The sequence below is a fragment of the Choristoneura fumiferana genome, chromosome 8, assembly GCF_025370935.1.
Source record: "Choristoneura fumiferana chromosome 8, NRCan_CFum_1, whole genome shotgun sequence".
Taxonomy (NCBI): domain Eukaryota; kingdom Metazoa; phylum Arthropoda; class Insecta; order Lepidoptera; family Tortricidae; genus Choristoneura; species Choristoneura fumiferana.
In genome coordinates, this window is record NC_133479.1 from 19,799,237 (window position 1) to 19,819,469 (window position 20,233).

The 20,233-nt window shown below is 39.0% G+C and overlaps 1 long non-coding RNA gene across 2 annotated transcripts in view; it reads right to left on the reverse strand.

Moving 5' to 3' along the window:
• Window positions 1–20,233, reverse strand: part of LOC141430720 (uncharacterized) — a 264,703-nt gene that overhangs the window by 64,396 nt on the left and 180,074 nt on the right. For both annotated transcript variants that reach the window (XR_012451654.1, XR_012451655.1), the window contains one exon: window positions 855–889. This is a non-coding gene — a long non-coding RNA (uncharacterized lncRNA). The remainder of the gene's footprint in view (window positions 1–854; window positions 890–20,233) is intronic.

The following is a 20,233-nucleotide window of genomic DNA, read 5'->3' on the forward strand; positions in this document are numbered from 1 at the left end:
ATTCTAAAGTAGGTAATCCGTTAGTTGAAATAGATTGAATGAAAATATTGCAGTGTTTTTTCTTTGATACAATACAATACAATACAATACAAAGACTCTTTATTGTACATCAGACATAGTAAGCGATACAGAAAACAAATTATCAATGAAACAAATGAATAAAAAAATAACAGCTACACAAAAAGACATAAAATACACAAAAAAAATAACAAAGGATTGCGTTGCGTTGCGTGTATGTAAGCCTTGGAAAATCTGTGTAATAGTATTTATTTTACCCAGGAAATACCTACTCAATAGGCCTGTTTCATCGCGACGTTGCGAGTTGTCTAGTCTGGACTATAAGTAAGGATGGGAGCACGTGGCTTCCCTCAGGTCTCACTAATTCCGGTTGTACACGCCAGCAGATCAGTGTTTCTTGTTACATTAAGTGCCTACTAAATACCGGTAACGATGTATCACTACACAGCGCTTTATGAGTCATTTTTAATGACACTCGAAGTTGTCACGTGATATAGCTCTAGTTATGTTCTTGGTTGCTTTTTCTTTACCCTAATGCCGGGAGGAAGGTTATGTTTTTCGAGCATAGTATGTATTTTTGCATATTTGTGTACCTTTGTCCTGTCCACGAAATAAAAATACGGAGGACAAATTTTTTAATTGCAATATGGTATGGGCATGAAACAAGGGCGCCGCCAGCCGATGGCGATGAATGAGAAAAGTATGAATTGTTGGAATAAACAAATAAATTAAAAAAATAGCTACAAAAAAAATGTATATGCCTATAGATGCGTATGCCCTGAATACTTTATACCACAGGTAATATGTGATGTACATAATTAACTTAGGTTGCTTACCGATTCTGAGGTTCCTTTTCGATTTAATGCGTAATCTGAAACAAACATAAAATTTAATTGATATAAGCTCAGAAAATTTTCGCGAGTGCACATCTTGTTCGAGTAACAAGGACTTGTGCAAAATACGGCCGGATTACCACCACCTACTTACTCGCTATCCTTGCGTGTTTAGACAAGTTGATAAATTATAAACCCAAATAAATATTCAAAGAGACCATTGCCAGTAACCACAAAACACATATAATTTGTTTGTATTAGCGGTAGCTACGTTTGCTCAACAAAGTCTAAGATTTTTAAAACCATGTTTTTTTTTCAACTGTACACACCAGACGAGATTTCCGCCCCGCCAAGTGCTCTACCAAAGGCACCACGGGGAACTTGTCCTTGGTGCGTACCTATAGCCACGCATTGCGGGTTCGAGTCGAATCCCGAAAAATACCCGCAAAACATTTTTCGTTATTAAATAAATTTTACATACAAACCTGTTACTCCCCGTCATGTCTAACATCGGATTTCCACGTACACTTTCAACTTAAAACCCTCACATTTAAATACTCATTTAAAATCAATATTCTTTATAATTGGAGCCTTCTGAAGCCGGTCAAAGACCTTTAACGAACCGCTCGCCTTTTGTTCAAAGAACGGAAAACAAAGGAAAACAGGTGAATGTCCCAACCACTGTATTTAATAAGTCAGCGTTATGATAGCCCTCTGTTGTGACAGAATTTTGAAAATGGAAATGTTTCGGCCCTCGTTTCCTGAGGCCTATTGTCTAATACATTTTAAATCACAATCCCGTGTGGTGTCGGGTTAGAATTACACCTCTCCATTTCATCCGTGGATGTCGTAAGAAGCGACTGAGGATATAGGTTAAGGTATACCGTAAGCGACAGGCTAGTAACCTGTCACTGTTGTACCGTTTTTGTCAAACTTTAAACCTAAAATTGCTAAAAGTGGCTCCAATGCGGTAACGTTTTGTGGGCTCTGCCTACCCCATTTGGGAATACAGGCGTTATGTTTGTGTGTGTGTGCATTTTCACCACATATTTCTGTTACAAGGTATAAGGATGAGGGTAGAAAGAGATGGTGAATGCGATTGCGAACGTCTGCGCGTTAGACAATACGGCATCTGGCATTGTGTGGTGAATTAGATGGAATTGACGACCGGATGGCCAAGTGGTTAGAGAACCTGACTGCGAGGTTCAATCCCCGGCCGGGCAGATATTTGTATGAATAATACAAATATTTGCTCTCGGGACTTGGATGTTTAATATTATTTAAGTATGTATTATCTATATAAGTATGTTTATCCGTTGCCTAGTATCCATAGTACAAGCTTTGCTTAGTTTGGGTCTAGGTCAATTGGTGTAAAGTGTCCCATGTTTTTTGTATTATTTACTGAGCAAACGAGCTTCATCTGGCTAGACTAGAATTCCAATACACTCGTTTTGCCAGAAGATCTAATACTCGCCCCCCGAAAATCCTCATTTGATCGAATTTGTTAAAATCGTTCTAGAGATACACGAAAAACATTTTATTATTTAAATTCGAGTTTTGTTCCGCGTACCTTGATTTTAGAGAAGCTCGAAATAAATAAATAAATAATAAGACAAAAAATAATAATGACCGCGATAGTCTAACACATTGTAACTATATTACTGGGATTTGAGACGGCTTGTGTCAGCTGACGTACGGAACCCCAAAAGGAAACTATATATCTACGTAGTACATTGAATAATATTTCTTTGTTTCCTATCCAAATGAGTTGCCCCGCGCATTTCTTGTTCTGTAACTTTTCTTATGAACTCACTAACTGGCTGGAACTTGGCTCATAAGATTTCCGATCGAGTATAAATTGCAATTTTATTAAAACTTGTACTGAGTGCTGTCTGGGTTCTCGTCGAGGTATGAATCTTTAGTGCTTGAAGTTACTGAAGTCTGTAGATTGAAGTTGTTGCAAAAGGAACTAGAAGTGTTTGTGGATGGTATCGGGCAGAAATATTGTTGAATTAGTGTTGTGATACCGCAAATAATGCAAGAACTCAAAGCAAAATGTTTAAGATTATCGTGGTTATTACTAATTTTATATGAATTAAATTCGGGTTTTATTCCGCGTACCTTGGTTTTAGAGAAGCTCGATTTTTCGGCACAGTTGCATGCGCCATGATGATGAGACGACTGGACTGTGATCATGCGCATGCAACTGTGCCGAAATATCGAGCTTCTCTGAAACCAAGGTACGCGGAACAAAACCCGAATTTAAATTATGAAATTAACTAACAAGACTTTACTACATCTTAAAAATATGGAATCAGCTTCCTAGGACAGCATTCCCGGAGCGGTACAACTTAGAGATCTTTAGAAAACGAGCCCATCAGTATTTCAAAGTGTGGCAATGCACCTGTGATACCTCTCGTGTTGCTGGTTTCCATGGATGGCGGTGATTAAATCCCATTAGGTAGCCAGCATGCATTTATATAAAAAACTACTCTTACTTTATTTCATTTTCACTTTATTACCTTGCATTAAAAAAACCCGGCCAAGTACAAATCGGATTCATGCACTGAAAGTTCCGTACAAATTTGTAGGTATCATGAATATGCACAGTGCTAGCAGAGGGTTAGTGCTTTGACCTACGGCCTCTCAAGCAACTCCAAGAATCGTGTGCTCAAGCTGAAATGTGCACCTTTGAGTGTCATCATTCAAGCCTATATACGTCCCACTGCTGGGCACAGGCCTCCTCTCAGAACAAGAGGGCTTGGGCCATAGTTCCCACGCGGGCCCAGTGCGGATTGGGAACTTCACACACACCATTGAATTGCTTCGCAGATTTGTGCAGGTTTCCTCACGATGTTTTCCTTCACCGCAAAGCTCGTCGTAAATTTCAAATGTAATTCTGCACATGAATTTCGAAAAAACTCAGAGGTGCCAGCCGGGGTTTGAACCCACGACCCTCTGCTTGAGAGGCGATAGGTCAAACCACTAGGCCACTACGGCCTTTGAGTGTATTACATTACATTTGAAATTTTGTGTGTAGTTTCTAATTTGCATTGGACTCACGTAGTAACTGTAGCCCAAGCCCTCACAGACCTATGCCAACCACTGGGATGTATAATGTGCCGGATATGATCATGATGAACCTTCTCTTCAACCGAAACCGTTGAGACAGAAACATTCCTAAGAAACGCAAACCTCCAATTAACCGGATGCGAAATCAAATGAAAGTTCATTGACCTCACTCAAGGTAGATAGATATTTTACTACTAAACTAAGAATTTTTGCTATCAAACTTCCAACAATTATTTTCCGACTCGGTTACATTAGACACATAACTAGTTGACTGTCGGTCCCCTTTTATTTATTTATTGAATAAAACACATGCAAGCTTACAGTACGAAACCAAAACACTCACACATTAATTACAAAAACAACAAAAAAAAATGTACATGAGAAAAAATACATTAATTGAGGAAACAAATGTCAATATAAATTACAAAGCGACGTCAAGGAATATAAAAGAAGCTTCACATTAAAAAATAAAGTAATAACAATAATTCTAAATCCAAAATTAATAAGATATCTTTAAAATATAAATAATAATAATAAATAATAAACTCAACGACAAACTCCTAAAACACTATTCATAATTTCGATAAGAACACAGTCGCCCTCCCCATGAAGACATCCAAACCATCAGCAAAAAAGGTAAAGAAATACTAGATTGCTGCAATAACATTATATAACATTTTACCTTCCTTTTCCGCAAGCAGAGCAGTAACGTTGTAGTTAATTTAAAAGAAACGCTGAAAAGTTTTTCATTGTTAGGTTAGTTAGGGCTTGTACAGTCGGACCGCATTCCAACTGCAACGTAACTGCCAACTGCTCATACATAAAAAAAAAAAAAAAAAAATAGTTTATTGAAAAGGTATCGCATTACAAAATTGCATTGCCGTTGGTCCCACACTAGGCAAAGCCTGTCACGTGGCAACCGGGATTCGGGTACACTCATTTGTCATTGCAGTTCCACTGCAGTCGGCACAATTGCACACTGGCTGCGATTGGATGGCCAGTCTGCAGTTGCGGTTACGTTGCAGTTGGAATGCGGTCCGTTTGTACAGGCTCTTAGAGCGTTTTCACATTATCCGATCCGATATCGGCATCGGACGACGATACGATATTGAGGCAAGCAAAATGTATGAAATCTGCTGTCTTGAAAGACATTTTCACATTGTCCGGCCCGATGTCGGATATCGGAGCCGACACCGATATAATATGTTGGCAGCACCATCGGACGCCCGTGCCGTGGGCTGTCAAACGATAATGTTTGTATTGTACTTATGTGTGCTATGCGTGTAAGTACCTAAATTGTCTCTGTGTGCGCAGAACCCGATGCGTGGCGGCCGTTTTGAGCCGGCCGCATCGGAACGATTTTGTCGGAAATATGTTAAAACAGCAAGTGGTGTCGGCTATCGGGTGTCGTCCGTCGTAGTCCGACACCGATATCGGATCGGATAATGTGAATACGCCCTTGGCGCCAATATCGTGAGATCTGTTTGACAACAATTTGACATTTGCGACACGTTTGTAATTGGTTAAGTAGGTAACTAAACGAGCCAATCGCAAGCAAACGACATTTTTAAACGAACCTGCTGGAATATACCGGATCAATTTTAAAATTGCTTATTTTAAGACATATATTTGACGCTACATCAAACGTACTGAAACATACATTCGTATAAAAAATGTAAATCTTTGTAAAAGCAATCAATCAGAGCGCACTCTCACCACTTTGCGGGGACACCGCACGAATATCTAATTTTGTTTGTTACCCCCCTCCCCGTCTGCGGGGCGAGCGCACGCGCGACCCACCCTAAATCCAGGCGGACGTTTTGATGGATCACCCTTAATGACAAGCAGTGAGGGGCGGCAGGGCGGTGATCGTTATCGATGAGATAGTATCGATGTTTTGATTGCGCGTAATTGGGTCGGGTATAATATCTGTTATTATGGTAATGTTTGCGGGAATGTAAGGAAACGATTTTAACGGAATGAATTTCAAAACCGGAGTTTTCCTGAAAGTTGGGGTTTGGCTGGATGCCAGCGTGAATGAGGTCAGCGTTACAGTAAAAAGGAAAGTTGGGAGCTTGTAAATTTTATTGTTTTCAGTTGAATAGTAAACTGATATGGTTGCAAAATTGTCCGCGTAGATTTTTCTTATAAAGTTTTAAACTTTCGTGATTTTCACTCATAGTCAAATTACCACAAACGGGACTTATCACGCTAACACACAAGAGTAATATTTACCTCGACGTTTCAACCACATGACAGTGGCCGTCGTCACGAGTAGACTGAAGTGTAGGGTGTCAAGTCTGCCTAGCAGCGCGAGTCCTTCGAACTACCCGCACTTGATGTGGTTGAAACGTTGAGCTAAATATTACGCGTGTGTTTTAGCGTGATAAGTCCCGTTTGTGGTAGATTTTTCTCAACAGAATTCATACCTATTCTAAGTAACAAAAAAAGTAAATCAACTAGACCCGGAATTAACTACAAAAAATGTATGGCCTGATAATTCAAATCAACATGTAATTGCCACAAGGGTTTTAATTATCGGGTCGTGCACTAGTAAGTGCATTTTGCACAAAATTTACTTGAAGCAAACAAATAAATCCTCATAATGGTATAAGGTAAAAGTTCGTGTGCTATTACATCTTCACGCCAAAACAGCTGAACGTTTTTGCATTAAATTTCGAATAGATAGATAAAGATAATTTATACTCCAACTTAACACATAGGCTACTTTTATCCCGATAAAAATATTGGTTCCCGTAGTACTGTCGGTGCCCTAACATAAGTAAGTATCCACATTTCTTAGTAACTAGTATGAAAAAGTGGATACATAAGTCAGGGAACCGACCGTACATACATAGTGCCGTAGGTCCCGTGTACATATTTAAAACAAATATATGTAAAATCTCATTCATTACCAAGATACGATACGTTGTAGTGTGTGCATTTAAAACACGCTATCGCTTGTTTTCATCAAAATATCTTTAGACAAAAAAAACACAGAGAAAAAAATACGATTGTAAAGTCGCAATTTCGCAACCCCAATTTCGAATGATCGAAGCCGTCGTTAGAAGCTAGTAAAGATATAATTACGTGAAATGAAGCTAAATAAAATCGTGTAAATATATGTATGTATACTTTATCGACATCGATAACCCTCCCCCCGTGCCCGTGCCTATCCTGTCGTCGGCATATGCGCGCTCGCCGCCGCATGAGCGCCACTACAATTGCGTTACATTACGAATTCTACCGTTCAGCTACTGTTGGGTCCATTCTAAAGGTGTACACTTAACGACAAAAGTGCACTTTTGTATTGTACGCGTAGCTGTACTTCTAAACTTTGGTTCTTTAATTATACTTTTATTATCTATTTTCACTTTGGTCTACATTCCAAACAATCCCACTGCTCTAAATAGGCCTTATTTCAGAATAAAAAACTTTGAGTAGTAATTTCAACGCAAGCCCAAACCTGATTAGAAGTTTTGCACACACACAAGTGAAACAGATTTCCTCACGATATTTATTCTCTACCGAAATGCTCACGGTATATTTGAAACTAAATTTAACGCGTCAATTTCAAAAAACTCAATGACGTGCGAGTCCCACGATCCTCGACTAATGCAGACATAGGTAAAATCACTGAATTACCAAGGCTGACCACAAAATCCCGAACCTTTTTCGACCCAAAATAGAACCATAGGAGTATCGGGCAGCTAAAATGTCTTTTGATGGCGACTTTTCGTGTGCTAACGAAAGCTAATAAATACGAGAACTACACAGAATACGCGAGCAAAGGTCATTGACCCACTACCACGCGCTCTACTCTGGCACTTTAGATTTCATTGCCATTTCATACAGCACCGTTTTGCCGTGTAAGCCATGTCGTAAAGCACGACGTGGATAAAACTGACGAGCAAACGCTTCGGCGACTTTGATGAGACTGAGTTTATGACGTCTTTGAAGACGTTAGATCTTAGAGATTTAGTGGAAAGGATTTTATTGAAGCGCAGCGAAAATTTAGCGAAGAGCGAAGCGAGCGAAGAACTGTGACTGTAAAAATTGCTATGTGGTCGACTGAATAGTTTCTTAAAAGTGCGTTAATTTTTTAGTGGTCGGTTGCAGCCGAGAGCGAGTTTTACAATGTTTTAGTGACATTATTGGTCGAAAGGGTTCCAAAAATCGGGAATAATTTATAACGGGCAAAGGCCGAGAAGGTGGAAGTTCGATGAGATGTTCTACCAGATTTTCGAAAATTGGGAGACGATAGGAATATAAATATAAGTGAAAAGACTAATACTGGACTATAACACCCCTCCGGACTCTACTCGTGGGGTCCATATTGACTCTCATAAAATTCTTATTCTTATTTTTTATTTTACTACCGGTTTGAGTGCCTAATAATCACTCTTTATAATTTTTTTCTCATACTTTTTTGTTCATACATTTTTATTACTAACATCGGAACTCATAACAGACAGTGACTTGTTCATATATTTTTTTACTCATAATGTCATTAATTACCAAGAACACATCTCTACTCATAATTTTGTTTTTCATAACAGTAACTACCTATTCAAAATAAGATTTACTTATATCGTTAATTATTTATATTACATTAGTTGAAAAATATCTTATGTATAGGGTCACAGTTCTACCTAACACTCCACCTCGCTTCGCTCGTCGTCGTACCTAACGGAGACCTTCCTTAAATACATCATTTTACACCATCAAAAAATTTCCAAGTCCCTGCGCGTCAATAATGCGGGTAAATAAGACTTATGATTACGAAATATATGAAAACAAATATTTAGTAGTAATAACAAAGTTATGAATATTGGCGTTATGAATTAGAATGATTAGGAGTTTCGATCGTTAGTATAAGAAACTATATGAAAACCAATATTAGTATGAAAAAGGTGTATGATTAGTGATATTATGAATTCTGATGATTATGAGTTTCGATCGTTAGTATTAAAAAAAATATGAAGAGTGTATGAGAAACAAAACATTTTCGGACTTCCGATAATAGGACTTAAAAAGTTATGTGAAATATTACTCGTGTGTTTAGCGTGATAAGTCCCGTTTGTGGTATTTTAATTATGAGTGAAATTCACAAAAGTGTAAAACTCCTCTTTTTGGATCGGGAGTTAAAAAATAACAAACCGTGGAATCAAATCAACACCGCTATTCCATTTTTACTAACGCATAAACGACTAAATTATCCTCCACAAATTGTATCGAACAAACGTATTCTCAATTGCACTCATTCCCCCAGCAGACGGTACACTCCGAACAATATAAAATGTACCCAAATTGATATCTAATGGAGTTGGTCACGAAAATTGAACGAATGCAATTACTGGAAGCAATACAGTTGGAACCGATGGCAAAGCTTTCGATACAACAGACGTAAAAAATACTACCTTATTTCCTGTTTAGGTATTTAGAAGCTGTTGATTCAATACTTGTATGTGTATAATTAAATAAAATGGGTTTAAAACTGAGCCCTTTATATGGAGATTAATTCACAGATAAGTAATTTATTGAATCAGGCGTTACTTTGCGGAGGTCCATATCAATGAACTAAAAGAATTTCCTTGCTCACCCGCGACCTTACGATAGCTAAGCTTATGCAAAATATGCGTGTTCATGCAGTTCCTCCACCTCCACACTATAGTGTGGAGTGAGTTCTTATAAGAACACACACAAATCACACAAACCCATCTATCACCACCACCACACTACACTGACGCGTTTCTAACTCAATCAGAGCTCATTTTCAGAGTGACTCAACCTTACACCATGCTACCAGCATGCATACATGCAGCACGATTTTTGGTTCAAAATATGTATAGTCGCACCTTTGACGCACTAAAACATCGATCATGAAGTATGTGAAAACATTTGTGAACCAAAATAAAATGACAATAACCATCCCTAGAAATAACTACCCTTTGATATAAATCGGTTCTATTTAGTTAATCGTTACGTTTCAGCCTGTCACACCCACAGTCGTGGTGCAAGCTGTAAAACAATAGCTATTGGGACGTAACAAAACAGTTTGGAGGCGGTTCGAGCGCAGGCGGTGCGGTCACCGTGCTCTGTAACACCTTGCAAAATCGAGTACAGGGGGCCTACCATGACCTTTTCATAAACGATTCAAACGCAGAGCAGTTCAATTTAGGCACCTAAACTGAATCGTCGAAATTGGTACCACGACGTTTATTTCTCAGAGCTGAGTCTCAATGGTTTACAAGTGAATGAAAGACCGATATTGTCTCTGGTCCGAAACTGAAACGCTAAGTCGCGAAAGGGATGCCACTATATGCAAACCAAATATTGTATACTAAAACCTCTTTATTTTGGAAAACCATATTTCTATGTCATTTCGTGTTCTTAGCAACCGTGTTGATTACAAATAAAATGTTTACGCTGTCACTAATCCACGAGTCTCTTTTCTCACTGAAAAATTAGTTTTATCAATGAGGAGTTAAGAAGCACAATGTCGTGGGTACCTATGAAAAGTTATAAAACTTGATTAAAAGTTTAAAAGTTCTTGAAATTTGAAAATATTCCAAGTAAAATTTCTTGAAATTTAAAAAAATCCAAAAAAAATTACAGAATGAGTAACTTATCGCTAATAATCGCTAAATTTGACACTGAAGCGATTCAATTCCCACTCAAGTTAAGCGTCATGGTACGAAAACCGCTTGAAGTGAGTGAATGAAAATGTCTGTATCGCTGTCGCTGAACCGTGCTTGAACTGAATCGCAAAAGTAACGTCGTGGTACGAAATAGCGATGCAGTTCAGTTTAGAGCCTGAACTGAATCTTATTAAGAGAGCGTGGTAGGCCCCCAGGAATATAAAAGACCTGACGCGAGGGCAGCACTTCTATGTTTTATATTGCACCATTCTTTACACTTACTATACGATAACTACCAGTCATATTGACAACGGTGTTGTTGATGTTATTTAAAGGAATATTTTATAATCCCTCAGACTTTTTCTATGACAAATACTTTTATGCATTGTGAATTATTTTCCTTCCAAGGCTATGGATAATTTTCCGCATTTTAACGCACAAAAACACAAAATAACACTTAAATTATACCACGCGAAAACAACGTTAAACTTTGACAGCAATATACAGATGACATTCAAATTTAGTGTTACCAGTGCAAGAAATTAGTTCTATAGGTTTTCCGCAATATGGCGAGGTTTTTTATAATTCTGTTCAGCCTTTAGATGGTGATGCGAAGTCTTTTAAGAACACGTGCAACCTTAAAGGTTCTATTAAATAGAACAAAATATTTCGATCAATACTCTTTATAAATCAACAATACGCCTCTCAAATATCCGAAGTGTTTCATTTGGCGAAGGCCTCCGCGCTCCGCTTGGCCGCAGTCCAACGGAGGCTCTACGCGGTACACCCATTGTGCTACGCCGTAGCGCTACGGTGTATTGCTACGGACCATCGGGCGAAAATGCTTGCTATTTTGTACCTGAGCAGCATAACATAATGTAAGTTTGTAAATACTCCTTTTTATTTTTACTTCTCTAGTTTTTTTTATGAACAGGTAAGTAGGTATCGATGTTTGTCGTCTCGTTTTGAAGTTAGTTTAGTGGTGAACCTTATAGCAAAGCTTGTCACATGAAATTTATAAGTGGGTAGTAAAACAGGCTCTAAATAAAAAACGAACAAATGTTTATTAACGGTTTTTTAAGAAAATAAAAGTCTATCACGCATAATTATTAGAGTAGACGCCTTATATATAAAGAAGAGTTCTAAGAGACCACATTTTTAATTTTCATTCAATTTTTATGGAATAATCGAGAAAACTAACAAAAATGCTGCAATAAACGCTCTTAAAAGTAAACACAAGATCACACCTCACTACACGAGTGCACTAAGATCAATAAAGCCAGACTACCCGCAAAAAAGCATCTTAGTTCCCGAGGGACGGTCCCGGGATCGATCGGGACGGGACAGACATACATCCTTGCGTGGTAATGGATTCTGATGGAAATTATATGTATGTGAGTCTCGCCCGACTGTGGAAAGTTGTTTTGGTTGGTTAGCGATTCAGCTTTTTTAACTTGCATTAAGGATAATAACTTACTGACAGATCTGAAAGTTTAACTGGTTATCTGTAACGTATACACGCATCATGGGATAGCGATAGATAAACCAATTTTCAGTAGACGAAGCCACTGGCAAGGGCTAGTTACGAAATAAACCGATTAAAAATTTTCATAGTTTTTTAATGTAAGTAATTTTTATGTAAAACTAATATTTTAAAGTTCAATGTCTCATAACTAAGAAGCATCACCCATGCCCAAAATAGGCTTCCGTATAGCCTTATAAGTAATATATATCTTTCTAAGGATTTCGAATTTTATACGGAATCTTCCAAGTTTAGGTAGGTATATTTTACATCTTAGGCTGCTATTAACTCTTAAACTACTAATAATTCTCAAGCAAACTTAACCGTTATAGTTTTTCTTGTAAGTTTGTTATACTTACTTATTACCATCCTGATTTTTTAAAAATTTTTCCACCCACCCGTTTAGATTTTAGAGGGAGGGGGATGCTCCTTTTTAATGAAAATTTTCTCTTTAAAGTTGAATATTTCGCAAACAAATCACTGAATCGAAAAATTATCTTAGCAACACCCTAATAGTTTTGAAATACCTATCCAACTATACCCCATACTATAGGGTTAGTCGAGAAAAAAAATCACCCCCACTTTACGTCTATGGGAGGTACCCTAAATTTTTTTTCTTTTTTTTATTGTACCACTGTCGGCGTAATTGATATGTATATTCGTGCCAAATTACAGTTTTCTAGTACTAACGGTCTCTGAGCAAAGCCGCGGACGGACAGACAGATAGACAGACGGACATGGCGAAACTATAAGGCTCTAACACCAGTCCACCTCCTTGGGAGCTATGATGCCACAGACGCACAGAGATGTCTGACTTATATCACCCCTTTCGCATCGGGTTAAAAAGGTCACTGAGCTACAGAAAATACTTGCCCCAAAGACTTCTAACCTCGCTTCGACTGAGTGCAATCTCATACAGAATTCCACCCAATAATTCACAAGCAAAAGCTGCCGAAAGCTCGCGCCGGCATTAACTCCGTGACGTCGTGAGCTTATTATGCAAATGCTCATCCGTCCCAAGGACAGCAAAAGCTTTTGTTGAGCTTTGGGATGCTTAAGGATTGAGTAATTGTAAGTAAGTAATCATTTTTTCTCGCACCTGCTCTTGGCTGTGTATAAGGTGTTTTCCGAATAATCTGGAGTATTTCGACAGGCGGTGGCCATACGGTTTACCTGCGTAGGTCGACCGGAGCGTGTATGCCGACCGACCTGTGCAGTTTTTTTTGACCGGCGCATGCGGCCGGAGCAAATTCGAAAATCGATTTTGCTCCGGTCGCACCGTTCGGTGAACCTGCGCGTGTGTGCGTACCTTGGTTTTTGACCAATGCTTACACCACTTTTTTCGCTTCCTTTTCACTGTTCTTGTATCGTTTTTCCTCAAAATTAACGCAAGGCCTAGCAGTGCTAGTGCGTCCTCGTCCTCACTCGATGCCATCGCAAATAGAACTGAAGACCGCTCCGGTACACCGGAACGTCCCCATATACGCACACACAGGTAACCCCCGACTCAAAAAGGGGGAATAAGTTTAACGCTAATGTCTATGTGTCTGCTGTCTGTCTGTGGCATCGTAACTCTCAAACAGATGGACGAATTGTGCGATTTTTTCACAACATAGCGAGTTTCCTTGAGGTGATTCTAGGCTGTTTCAATAAAATCGGCTCAGCCATTTTTAAGATATTGGACTTTGAATTGACAAATTCGGGGGTTTTTTCAGGTTTTTGGACTCTGTACCTCGAAAGGGAAAAACGGGACCATAGGATATTTTGGTGTCCAAATTCAAATTCAAATTAATTATTCTGTAAATAAGCCGCAATGGGCACTTTTATCGTATTTTTTTAACTAACAGGGCTTTCGGAAAGACCATCATTGCCTAAAATAATGCGCCGCAAGAAACTTGGTAGAAAGTAATTTGTTCAAAATAAATATTTACAAATAAAATACTTAAAAACTGCAGTATATGTATAATACAGGGATCTATGGGGTCCCTTAGCTACAAAACTAAAATTAAACACGTTAACTTTAATACGATCTCCGTCCGTCTGTGAATGCCCTATTCGTCAGAAAAACGTGGAGATATCAAGTTGAAATTAATATCAAAACTCAAGTCCGCTGCTCTTGGAGCAGTGAAACTGAAAAGTCAAAGCAATCAAAAGATACTGTCTTTAAAGAGGTATTTCCATGTAAATTGCCGTAGCTGGAAAACTGATAAGGTGCTCCCAATTGTCCTTGAACTTTGAGTTGGTATGAAAGTAACTCTTAATTATATACAAGCAATAAGAAAAAAATGTTTTTTTTATGTCTGTCTGTTTAGGTCAGTAAGCATCTATAATAAACTCGTACTGCGTACATTTTAATTAAAAGCTTTTATTTAACTTGTAATGTATCTTGTATATGTACTTGTAGTAGTCGGATTGCCTTAAAATTTGGCATACTTATGTAAATTGCATTACAGTACAATAATCTCGTAGTGACATTCATATTCATAAATAGCTAGAAGTTAATACAGAAACCTCGGTGAGCGAGTACGCCTTGCATTTGGCCGGTTTTTTTTTACTGCAATTGACAAACTTTTCATGGTTGATTTCGAAATGGGAAATTCCAATGACAAATCTCTACACGGTGTTCTGCTATAAAATATCAGATAACTTAAGGAAATTGTATGTGACTTGGAATCTATAAATAAAGGAAAACGTATTGACTAACCCTGTATTTTCACTAATATTTCCCTTTTAAAAACAAGCTATAAAACACAACCCTTCGCACGACGAAACAGCACACTATCGCCACATCTCGACAATTAACGATTCCAAACCAATAAAGACACACCTCAAAACTAGCCCTTAAAACTAACGTGTTAAACCACAATATCCTTTATTGGTTCAGGTAAAAATGTAGGTTGTAAATCAGGAGGGCATATTCCCGTAAATCAAGGGAACGAATGCGAGTAATTAAACTTGGAGAAGCGTGGGTGGATATTGGGTTCTCCGGCCTTCGCAGAAGCAAAGAATATGAAGGAATGGTTATGGATATAAATTTCATCGATCAAATTGTCTTATATCAAAAATTTATAACAAAAAAGTATCCGACACCAAAAAAACGTTGAAACTAATTTTCTACCTGTTTGAAGACGGTGTCTCAGCACGAGCTAGCAGGAGTGATAGAAGCCCCAAAAATAGTATGGAGATAAGGTAGACGACTATAAGTCTACTTCTGCTGGCTCGTGATGATGAGGCACTGTCTTCATTGTTTTACTTACATTTACTACCAGGGTGCAGTGACCCAAAGTGGGTCTTGGCCTCCAACACCAGATTACGCCACGCTTTGCGATCTTGAGCCAGCTCTTGCCAGCCTTCGACCCGCGAGGTCCAAAAGGTTCATTATTTTGATTGTTTATTATTTTCATTGTTTTTTTGTAGTCAGTCTTTTTTTTCCCTTTTTAGTGTTAAGCTAGTCAATCCACACATGTAACAATAACTTAAGATTTAGTAAATCCTAGTCACTTTTTACAAAATATTGCGTTTTCCGAGACGTCCATTGTTATGTAGTAATATTCCTAAAACGCGCGTTTTCAAAGCGCATTTCTTCAACGCCTAATATGTAGTAGCTCTAAGTGATTTATGATGAAATTTCATCCCATCCCCAACCTGTTTTCGGGACAAACGCCGCAACACCTCAACCCTTGTATTTCCGCCGCATCATTGCCGTACATTAGCAGGGAAGCGCCTCTTCCGACAGCATTCAGAACCACTTGCTGTCATTAATAACCCGTGATAACGGAGCATTTCAAGTCTTTATGCGTCTGTAAAACTAATCGGGATTCTATATAATATAAGTTTATCTTAAGTTTATACGTTTGTGTCCTTGATTTATAATGAGCGGCAAAAAATCTGGCCCTCAAATGTACCTTGCAGTAATAGGTAAGTAATTGTGTGTGAAGAGTGGGCCTTTTGCGCCGCTGAGTATATTATGGTACATACTTAGTTCTCAGATCAAATAAACTTAGGTTATCACAAAACAAATAGGTTACAGAAATCAATCTAAAGTTCAGGCATATCAAATGTTCCAGAAACAATACGGCAGATCGATTAGAGCAACGCATTCGTCGATATTCTTATTCATATAAAAAGAAAAATTTAGGTACGACGAGCGAAGCGAGGAGTGGTTAGTGTTAATTGTGATCACGACGCACGAGCCGAGCGAGCGAAGCGAGCGTGCCGCGGTAGCGGCCGGCGAAGTGCCAGAACCGATATCGCGGCGTTTCATGATATGCCTAGGAATTTCATGATCGGCCTAAACGTCGGCGGATGTCCCTTAGCCAATTCTTGAAATGGCGGCATTTCACGATATGCCTAGGAATTTCGTGATCTGGCGGATTTGACGATCGGCCGCCGACATGTACACCTTGTCTCCGTTCGAGAACTTTTCGGCCCCAACAGCCATATGTTCTCCGTGCTATAGCCTGCCCATTGCCACTTCAACGAGCTTATTCGCTTGGCTATGTCGGTGACCCTCGTTCTTCTACGTATCTTCTCATTTCTTCTTCAACCCCGTAGAGAAACTCCGAGCGTAGCTCTCTCCATAGCTCGCTAAGCAACTCTGAGCCTAATCGTAAGGTTAAGTAAAGCACCACGTGTCGGATCCATAATATCATCACAGGCAATACAACACACACTGGGTAAAAAGTTTCGTTTTAAGGAGACCGTGGATCAGCAAGTGCAGAATAGGACGTCCACCTACGAGATGGACGGATGACCTGGTTTAAGCTGCGGGTTCCCAATGGATGCATGCCGCTTCCAACCGAAACAACTGGAGGTCTATAGGGGAGACCTATGTCCAGCAGTGGACGTTCACGGCTGATATTATGTTGATAATGATGACACACTCGTAGAGCAAGTTAGTTTAAGTATTAGGGTTCCGTACCTCAAAAGAAAAAAAAGGAACTCTTATAGGATTACTTTGTGTCCGTCTGTCTGTCAAGACCTTTTTTCTCAGGAAAGCGTGAAGGTATCAAGCTGAAATTCATAATACTCAATTCTACTGTCCCTTGGAGCTGTGAAAAAATAGAACTTCTAAGACAACGCAATCAAAAGAGAGAGCGGTTTATGCTGCAATTTTTCGACACTCGCAAGGGAATCAAAACCTACAGAGTACTTCCCGTGAACTCAGAATCTTGAAATTTGGTACAAAGCAACGTCTTATAGCACAGATAAAGGAAAAATTGCGAAATGATTTTTTTTTTATTCGACTGGATGGAAAACGAGCAAGTGGGTCTCCTGATGGTAAGAGATCACCACCGCCCATAAACATCTGCAACACCAGGGGTATTGCAGATGCGTTGCCAACCTAGAGGCCTAAGATGGGATACCTCAAGTGCCAGTAATTTCACCGGCTGTCTTACTCTCCACGCCGAAACACAACAGTGCAAGCACCTCTGCTTCACGGCAGGATTAGCGAGCAAGATGGTAGTAGCAATCCGGGCGGAACCTCGCACAAGGTGCACCATGCAATATTTTTTTTAGTTACATCACATAATAAAAATATTTTTAAAAATATCATAAGTTTTACTTACTTACACCTACAGCTTACAGGTTTGTAAGGAAGCCTCGGTGCGCGAGTCCGACTCGCACTTGGCACTTTTAGTATCAACGTATAGAGTGTGTAGAACTATACACACTCTACTAGACGTGAGATACAAAGATACAGTCCCTCCGAGCAAGCATTTCTCATCCTACATGGGTGCTTATTTCTTTCGGTCCCGTGAATAATTCGAAAGCTCTCTGTGGGCTTAAAAAATGAATTCGCGACGTTTTGCGGCTCTGAGTGCGAGTGATAACGGGTAAAATGTCGGGGTCATTACTAACCGCCCTAAATGATAAGGAGGGGTAAGTGAAGAATTTTAATAAAGAATAAGGCGGAACGAAGGTAGAGGGCTATCGTTTTTTGTCTCACTAGATGGCGCACTGTTGCGTGAGGTTTTTAAGTGTGGCTTTCAGAGTCTGTTATTACGGGCGTTAAAACAAAGTTTAGATTAAAATCATATTTAATACACCTTAAAACCGTACCATAAAAATATCGAGCACGCCACAGTGTTGCATAGTCCCGTTTTGTTCGGAAAAAAAGGGAGGACAGAGGTTTCCGAAAGACAAAACTGTCTCAAAACACAGACATTCATTGCCCCGGAACGCATATTTGCCATAATCAATTTCAGATATTGCAAAATATTCACAAAATTAATTCTAATTATAAATAAGCCCGCGTTGCTCACCCAAAACTATGAGATTTGACATTTCGGAGACCTCACGCTACACTAGCGCCTCTAGCGGCGAATTCATTCGCGATAGCCCTCATTGGACCTTTTACTCGTAGGTACATATGCACCAGTTGGTTACATATTATTTGAATATTGAAGATTAAAATACTAACAGTTAAAATGTCGATGTTCAAAATATCGAAAATAAAATATCGATTGTATCACAATATCGAAAGTTGTTATACCTATGATCAAAATGTCTAAGATTGAAATGTCGATTGATTAAAATATCGAATGAGTAAAAATGACGATAACCAATATATCTAAGTTGTAAATAAATGTCAACATATTTGAATGTCGAAAATTCTTTGTGCTCGAGTCTTGGATGTTTAATAAGTTTTAAATATATCTATTGTTGTATGTCTATATGTTTAAGTATGTTGATCCGTGCCGTGGTGGCCTAGTGGTTTGACCTATCGCCTCTCAAGCAGAGGGTCGTGGGTTCAAACCCCGGCTCGCACCTCTGAGTTTTTCGAAATTCATGTGCGGAATTACATTTGAAATTTACCACGAGCTTTGCGGTGAAGGAAAACATCGTGAGGAAACCTGCACAAACCTGCGAAGCAATTCAATGGTGCGTGTGAAGTTCCCAATCCGCACTGGGCCCGCGTGGGAACTATGGCCCAAGCCCTCTTGTTCTTAGAGGAGGCCTGTGCCCAGCAGTGGGACGTATATAGGCTGGGATGGGGATGTTGATCCGTTGCGTAGTCCATAACACAAGCTTTGCTTACTTTGGGACTATGAAAGAAAGAAAGAAAGAAAGAAAAACATTATATATATGTAGGTCAATTGATGTCAAGTGTCCCGTGGTTTAAAAAAAGTCAGACATCGAAAAGTAATTATTAAAGCACTCGTACGTTCCGTTAACATTCACTCGTCTCTTTTCTAAACAACAAAGGTAACAAAAGAACCCGGAAATTGCGGGCTTCGCGCTCCAAGTAATTTGCGCCAGCGGACTGTCGTGTTCTGCAGCTATTAAACAGATAATGAGAAAAGTGTGAGGAGCATTGTTTCCGCCATTTTGTTAGTTGTATGGTTTTGGGAGATACATTTGTATCGTTACATTACTGTTTGTGGAGTGAGAGAGCTTCGACAGTTTTGGTTAAACTGAAGGAATCATCATCATCATCATCATCAGCCTATAGCAGTCCACTGCTGGACATAGGCCTCCCCCAATATGAGTACCAGTACGCCCTGTCTTCGGCTCGACGCATGCAGCTTCTAACAGCGGCATTGCGCAGATCTTTACCTAAGTACCTATACCTATACTCTATCTGGGCCCTTAAAGCATATTAGTCTAATAATATTAATGTTTTGTCTCATAAATTGTATGAGAAAATGAGACAAAACACTAATATAAGACTAATATGCTTCGAGAAACTGGGCCCTGGCCGAAGGGGGTCCTATCCTACGTATGCCGAGACACGGTCTCCACTCAAGAACTAATAGCTGACAGCAAAGTCCATAAATGCCACATTTTATATTGATTAACGACACTTTTGGTTCAATTAATATATCATTATTTATTTTGACTGACATCATAACTAGTTAATACCATACAAAATCTATGAGAGAATCGTGTTTTAATGGCTCATAAAAGTAGGTACGCCAGGGGATTGGTGCTGTCATCTACAATTAAACTAAAGGGTAAATAGTGTGCAAAAGTCGTTCGTAACTTGAAACAGAAGATCGGTTTTCTTTTTTTACAGGATTTTATTTAGTTTCACCTGTCCCGTTGTCTGTCTGTCTGTAATCAAATCTTGCAAGTTCAATTTAACCAACTTCCAGTAGTCAGATTGACTTGAAATTTGGAATACTTATGTAAATTGCGTGACA